Genomic DNA, 7500 nt, shown 5'->3' with positions numbered 1-7500 from the left:
CGAGCCCCGTACTGGCCAGGTCCTTTTCTCCTCTCTTACCAAAGCTGTTAGGTTCCTTTCCGTGGTGAGAGGGGTTGTCATGCAACGCTGCCACATAGTGCCGACAGACAAGAGTGTTGCGGGAGAAGAGAAAAGTGTTTGAAGATTTAAGAGTGTCTTAGGTGGAGCCAAAATCAAGTGTCACAAATACAAGTGGGAGGATTTCCAATGTTTAATATGGTAAAAATAAGCGGAAGTTATCTGCCGGTCCGGCACAGTCTGCCATGCTTTTGTCATATACTGTAAAGTGGTGTCGAACTGGGTGTCGAACTGGAGCCTCACCATTTGCATATGTGAGGCTCCAGTTATACATCGAGTGTCACATTAAATGACAAAAATGAAGAGAGTTAAAGCAGCTGGAGAGGTTTTCTTACAACTTTTGAGCTGACACAGTTTTGGAAAATGTTTCCTTCACGCTGCACTGTACAACATAGGCAGCCAAGAGTCTCCAAAACAAAACAGAATTGACAGATAGGAGAAAATTCCCACTCATCCTGAAGTTCCCAAAATCCAGCACTGAGCGTAAACAAAGTGTCTAAGTAGCGTGGGAATGCTAACCCTAACCCTAGCTGGAGTTTGAGTAATCCAGCACTGAGCGTAAAAAGATGAGTCAAAGTAACGTCTAATCGGATTAGTTTCCTTAGAGCTGGTTCAGAGTCTGCTCAAGAGTTTACCTTTCACACATGCGCAAAGAAGAATGTTGGGGGTGCACGCTTCAAGGCGCCTTACAGCTGTAGGGAGTGATTCGAGACGATTCGTGGCGTGTGCTTGTTCCCATATACCGTACGCCCCGGGGTGCAGTGCTAGGATGATGTACAATACCGCTTGGGCACGTAACGGCGTTATACGCAAGGTTTTCGTTTGTTCGTTTTGTTTTGCTCTGCTTTGCTTTGTTTTGCTTTCCATCGCGTTGGTAAGAGCGTAAATAAAAAGGCGATTCCTGCGTCTACCACTAATGTAAGAGCTATTTCAAGTGCGACGTGGTGCGGCTTTTCAAATGCTTGTGGGCATTTCTCTGTTGTTGATTCTTTTTTTGTGTGTAACAAAGTGGCATTTTCATGTCCGGACGGGGAGACTTTATCATTCCGACATGAAGCCACCCTTAAGTCCTCTGAGGCGTGTCTGTCTGCAAGGCTTGTATTTTGGAAATGTTTTTTTGAAACGGAGAACGACTTTGAAATAGGCTTCCGCCGGCGCCTCGCGATCCAGGTAAGATTGTAGCAAGAACGCAGCGGCAGTGGGGCTTGCTGTAGTCGAGGCCGAGTGGTTAAGGCGATGGACTAGAAATCCATTGGGGTCTCCCCGCGCAGGTTCGAATCCTGCCGACTACGTTATCCGCCTCCAGTCGGTGTGTTTCGGCGCAAGCAAAGAAGCGCGCCTCTTTGCTGTTCCTGGTGGTTTTAAAACGCCCAATCGCTTGTACCCGCTGCCTTGGAAATAAGTTCTTCAGCGTCCGCGAATGGCATTTTGCAGCTGGAAGCAGATGTCGACGCGTTTTGCACAGAGCACCAAAAAAGCGTCTTTTTTGAAGACCCAGGCACTGAGCATTGGTGGTTCAGTGGTAGAATTCTCGCCTGCCACGCGGGAGGCTCGGGTTCGATTCCCGGCCAATGCAGTGGCTTTTGCAGCGAGCGGCTCCATCACTTGCATCCCCTTGCAACTCGCAACTCAAAAAACCCACTGAAGCTAAGCAGGTGTGAGCCAGGTCAGTACCCGGATGAGGGTGAGCTACAGGGAAAAACAAAGCTTCCAGCTGGAAGCGGTGTTAATGGTGCCGGCGGTGGGGCGCTCACCCTGAGGTCTGTGCGGGTCCCAATGCCCCAGTATAGTGACGGAGATGCTGTGTTGTAAAAGGGCGCTGTCTTTTGGATGAGATGTAAAACCGAGGTCACAGCGCTCTGTGGTCATTCAAAATGACCACCAAAACCTTTGACAAAAGCTCTTGGTAATTGATGGTCTTCAATAATGCTTCTCCTTTAGGTACATTTTAAATCAGCTGAAAAATGCTGTGAAATGGGGGGGCACTTCAGGCCAGTGTAGGATTTGGGTTACAAGAACCATGAAACTGCACGAGAAAGCCCGTACACTGAATTACACGGCTTTCTATTCAAAGGAGGACAAAAGAAATTCCCTGAGTTCGATTTTTTGCAGCACAGAGAGGAGCACTGTTGTGAGGCCGGTTAGCTCAGTTGGTTCGAGCGTGGTGCTAATAACGCCAAGGTCACGGGTTCGAGCCCCGTACTGCCCAGGTCCTTTTCTCCTCTCTTACCAAAGCTGTTAGGTTCCTTTCCGTGGTGAGAGGGGTTGTCATGCAACGCTGCCACATAGTGCCGACAGACAAGAGTGTTGCGGGAGAAGAGAAAAGTGTTTGAAGATTTAAGAGTGTCTTAGGTGGAGCCAAAATCAAGTGTCACAAATACAAGTGGGAGGATTTCCAATGTTTAATATGGTAAAAATAAGCGGAAGTTATCTGCCGGTCCGGCACAGTCTGCCATGCTTTTGTCATATACTGTAAAGTGGTGTCGAACTGGGTGTCGAACTGGAGCCTCACCATTTGCATATGTGAGGCTCCAGTTATACATCGAGTGTCACATTAATTGACAAAAATGAAGAGAGTTAAAGCAGCTGGAGAGGTTTTCTTACAACTTTTGAGCTGACACAGTTTTGGAAAATGTTTCCTTCACGCTGCACTGTACAACATAGGCAGCCAAGAGTCTCCAAAACAAAACAGAATTGACAGATAGGAGAAAATTCCCACTCATCCTGAAGTTCCCAAAATCCAGCACTGAGCGTAAACAAAGTGCCTAAGTAGCGTGGGAATGCTAACCCTAACCCTAGCTGGAGTTTGAGCAATCCAGCACTGAGCGTAGAAAGATGAGTCAAAGTAACGTCTAATCGGATTAGTTTCCTTAGAGCTGGTTCAGAGTCTGCTCAAGAGTTTACCTTTCACACATGCGCAAAGAAGAATGTTGGGGGTGCACGCTTCAAGGCGCCTTACAGCTGTAGGGAGTGATTCGAGACGATTCGTGGCGTGTGCTCGTTCCCATATACCGTACGCCCCGGGGTGCAGTGCTAGGATGATGTACAATACCGCTTGGGCACGTAACGGCGTTATACGCAAGGTTTTCGTTTGTTCGTTTTGTTTTGCTCTGCTTTGCTTTGTTTTGCTTTCCATCGCGTTGGTAAGAGCGTAAATAAAAAGGCGATTCCTGCGTCTACCACTAATGTAAGAGCTATTTCAAGTGCGACGTGGTGCGGCTTTTCAAATGCTTGTGGGCATTTCTCTGTTGTTGATTCTTTTTTTGTGTGTAACAAAGTGGCATTTTCATGTCCGGACGGGGAGACTTTATCATTCCGACATGAAGCCACCCTTAAGTCCTCTGAGGCGTGTCTGTCTGCAAGGCTTGTATTTTGGAAATGTTTTTTTGAAACGGAGAACGACTTTGAAATAGGCTTCCGCCGGCGCCTCGCGATCCAGGTAAGATTGTATAAAAAACGCAGCCGCGGCGGGGCTTGCTGTAGTCGTGGCCGAGTGGTTAAGGCGATGGACTAGAAATCAATTGGGGTCTCCCCGCGCAGGTTTGAATCCTGCCGACTACGTTGTCCACCTCCTGTCGTTGTGTTCCGGCGCAAGCAAAGAAACGTGCCTCTTTGCTGTTCCTGGTGGTTTTAAAACGCCCAATCGCTTGTACCCGCTGCCTTGGAAATAAATTCTTCAGCGTCTGCGAATGGCATTTTGCAGCTGGAAGCAGATGTCGACGCTTTTTGCACAGAGCACCAAAAAAGCGTCTTTTTTGAAGGCCCAGGCACTGAGCATTGGTGGTTCAGTGGTCGAATTCTTGCCTGCCCCGCTGGAGGCTCGGGTTCGATTCCCGGCCAATGCAGTGGCTTTTGCAGCGAGCGGCTCCATCACTTGCATCCCCTTGCAACTCGCAACTGAAAACCCACTGAAGCTAAGCAGGTGTGAGCCAGGTCAGTACCCGGATGAGGGTGAGCTACAGGGAAAAACAAAGCTTCCAGCTGGAAGCGGTGTTAATGGTGCCGGCGGGGGGGCGCTCACCCTGAGGTCTGTGCGGGTCCTAATGCCCCAGTATAGTGACGGATATGCTGTGTTGTAAAAGGGCGCTGTCTTTTGGATGAGATGTAAAACCGAGGTCACAGCGCTCTGTGGTCATTAAAAATGACCACCAAAACCTTTGACAAAAGCTCTTGGTAATTGATGGTCTTCAATAATGCTTCTCCTTTAGGTACATTTTAAATCAGCTGAAAAATGCTGTGAAATGGGGGGGCACTTCAGGCCAGTGTAGGATTTGGGTTACAAGAACCATGAAACTGCACGAGAAAGCCCGTACACTGAATTACACGGCTTTCTATTCAAAGGAGGGCAAAAGAAATTCCCTGAGTTTGATTTTTTGCAGCACAGAGAGGAGCACTGTCGTGAGGCCGGTTAGCTCAGTTGGTTAGAGCGTGGTGCTAATAACGCCTAATCGTACGGGCCAGGTCCTTTTCTCCTTTCTTACCAAAGCTGTTAGGTTCCTTTCCGTGGTGAGATGGGTTGTCATGCAACACTGCCACATAGTGCCGACAGACAAGAGTGTTGCGGGAGAAGAGAAAAGTGTTTGAAGATTTAAGAGTGTCTTAGGTGGAGCCAAAATCAAGTGTCACAAATGAAAGTGGTTGGATTTCCAATGTTTAATATGGTAAAAATAAGCGGAAGTTATCTGCCGGTCCGGCACAGTCTGCCATGCTTTTGTCATATACTGTAAAGTGGTGTCGAACTGGAGCCTCACCATTTGCATATGTGAGGCTCCAGTTATACATCGAGTGTCACATTAAATGACAAAAATGAAGAGAGTTAAAGCAGCTGGAGAGGTTTTCTTACAACTTTTGAGCTGACACAGTTTTGGAAAATGTTTCCTTCACGCTGCACTGTACAATATAGGCAGCCAAGAGTTTCCAAAACAAAACAGAATTGACAGATAGGAGAAAATTCCCACTCGTCCTGAAGTTCCCAAAATCCAGCACTGAGCGTAAACAAAGTGTCTAAGTAGCGTGGGAATGCTAACACTAACCCTAGCTGGAGTTTGAGCAAACCAGCACTGAGAGTAAAAAGATGAGTCAAAGTAACGTCTAATCGGATTAGTTTCCTTAGAGCTGGTTCAGAGTTTGCTCAAGAGTTTACCTTTCACAGATGCGCAAAGAAGAATGTTAGGGGTGCACGCTTCAAGGCACCTTACAGCTGTAGAGACTGATTCGAGACGATTCATGGCGTGTGCTCGTTCCCATATACCGTACGCCCCGGGGTGCAGTGCTAGGATGACGTACAATACCGCTTGGGCACGTAACGGCGTTATATGCAAGTGCGGGACGTGAGGGTTTTCGTTTGTTCGTTTTGTTTTGCTCTGCTTTGCTTTGTTTTGCTTTCCATCGCGTTGGTAAGAGCGTAAATAAAAAGGCGATTCCTGCGTCTACCACTAAGGTAAGAGCTATTTCAAGTGCGACGTGGTGCGGCTTTTCAAATGCTTGTGGGCATTTCTCTGTTGTTGATTCTTTTTTTGTGTGTAACAAAGTGGCATTTTCATGTCCGGACGGGGAGACTTTATCATTCCGACATGAAGCCACCCTTAAGTCCTCTGAGGCCTGTCTGTCTGCAAGGCTTGTATTTTGGAAATGTTTTTTTGAAACGGAGAACGACTTTGAAATAGGCTTCCGCCGGCGCCTCGCGATCCAGGTAAGATTGTAGCAAGAACGCAGCGGCAGTGGGGCTTGCTGTAGTCGTGGCCGAGTGGTTAAGGCGATGGACTAGAAATCCATTGGGGTCTCCCCGCGCAGGTTCGAATCCTGCCGACTACGTTATCCGCCTCCAGTCGGTGTGTTTCGGCGCAAGCAAAGAAGCGCGCCTCTTTGCTGTTCCTGGTGGTTTTAAAACGCCCAATCGCTTGTACCCGCTGCCTTGGAAATAAGTTCTTCAGCGTCCGCGAATGGCATTTTGCAGCTGGAAACAGATGTCGACGCGTTTTGCACAGACCACCAAAAAAGCGTCTTTTTTGAAGGCCCAGGCACTGAGCATTGGTGGTTCAGTGGTAGAATTCTCGCCTGCCACGCGGGAGGCTCGGGTTCGATTCCCGGCCAATGCAGTGGCTTTTGCAGCGAGCGGCTCCATCACTTGCATCCCCTTGCAACTCGCAACTCAAAAAACCCACTGAAGCTAAGCAGGTGTGAGCCAGGTCAGTACCCGGATGAGGGTGAGCTACAGGGAAAAACAAAGCTTCCAGCTGGAAGCGGTGTTAATGGTGCCGGCGTTGGGGCGCTCACCCTGAGGTCTGTGCGGGTCCCAATGCCCCAGTATAGTGACGGAGATGCTGTGTTGTAAAAGGGCGCTGTCTTTTGGATGAGATGTAAAACCGAGGTCACAGCGCTCTGTGGTCATTCAAAATGACCACCAAAACCTTTGACAAAAGCTCTTGGTAATTGATGGTCTTCAATAATGCTTCTCCTTTAGGTACATTTTAAATCAGCTGAAAAATGCTGTGAAATGGGGGGGCACTTCAGGCCAGTGTAGGATTTGGGTTACAAGAACCATGAAACTGCACGAGAAAGCCCGTACACTGAATTACACGGCTTTCTATTCAAAGGAGGACAAAAGAAATTCCCTGAGTTCGATTTTTTGCAGCACAGAGAGGAGCACTGTTGTGAGGCCGGTTAGCTCAGTTGGTTCAAGCGTGGTGCTAATAACGCCAAGGTCACGGGCTCGAGCCCCGTACTGGCCAGGTCCTTTTCTCCTCTCTTACCAAAGCTGTTAGGTTCCTTTCCGTGGTGAGAGGGGTTGTCATGCAACGCTGCCACATAGTGCCGACAGACAAGAGTGTTGCGGGAGAAGAGAAAAGTGTTTGAAGATTTAAGAGTGTCTTAGGTGGAGCCAAAATCAAGTGTCACAAATACAAGTGGGAGGATTTCCAATGTTTAATATGGTAAAAATAAGCGGAAGTTATCTGCCGGTCCGGCACAGTCTGCCATGCTTTTGTCATATACTGTAAAGTGGTGTCGAACTGGGTGTCGAACTGGAGCCTCACCATTTGCATATGTGAGGCTCCAGTTATACATCGAGTGTCACATTAAATGACAAAAATGAAGAGAGTTAAAGCAGCTGGAGAGGTTTTCTTACAACTTTTGAGCTGACACAGTTTTGGAAAATGTTTCCTTCACGCTGCACTGTACAACATAGGCAGCCAAGAGTCTCCAAAACAAAACAGAATTGACAGATAGGAGAAAATTCCCACTCATCCTGAAGTTCCCAAAATCCAGCACTGAGCGTAAACAAAGTGTCTAAGTAGCGTGGGAATGCTAACCCTAACCCTAGCTGGAGTTTGAGTAATCCAGCACTGAGCGTAAAAAGATGAGTCAAAGTAACGTCTAATCGGATTAGTTTCCTTAGAGCTGGTTCAGAGTCTGCTCAAGAGT

General features: G+C 47.9%; 3 non-coding genes across 3 annotated transcripts; all 3 read left to right on the top strand.

Annotated features, from left to right (window-relative positions):
* The first annotated feature begins 1583 nt into the window (after positions 1–1583).
* On the top strand, positions 1584–1654 carry trnag-gcc (transfer RNA glycine (anticodon GCC)). Its single transcript has one exon. It is a non-coding gene; the product is annotated as a tRNA-Gly (tRNA).
* Positions 1655–5810: 4156 nt separating this feature from the next.
* On the top strand, positions 5811–5892 carry trnas-aga (transfer RNA serine (anticodon AGA)). Its single transcript has one exon. It is a non-coding gene; the product is annotated as a tRNA-Ser (tRNA).
* A 213-nt stretch (positions 5893–6105) lies between these two features.
* On the top strand, positions 6106–6176 carry trnag-gcc (transfer RNA glycine (anticodon GCC)). Its single transcript has one exon. It is a non-coding gene; the product is annotated as a tRNA-Gly (tRNA).
* Positions 6177–7500: the final 1324 nt, after the last annotated feature.

The sequence above is a fragment of the Lepisosteus oculatus genome, unplaced genomic scaffold, assembly GCF_040954835.1.
Source record: "Lepisosteus oculatus isolate fLepOcu1 unplaced genomic scaffold, fLepOcu1.hap2 HAP2_SCAFFOLD_40, whole genome shotgun sequence".
Classification (NCBI taxonomy): domain Eukaryota; kingdom Metazoa; phylum Chordata; class Actinopteri; order Semionotiformes; family Lepisosteidae; genus Lepisosteus; species Lepisosteus oculatus.
The sequence above is the reverse complement of the archived record's forward strand: the minus strand, read 5'-3'. Positions and strand labels throughout refer to the sequence as shown.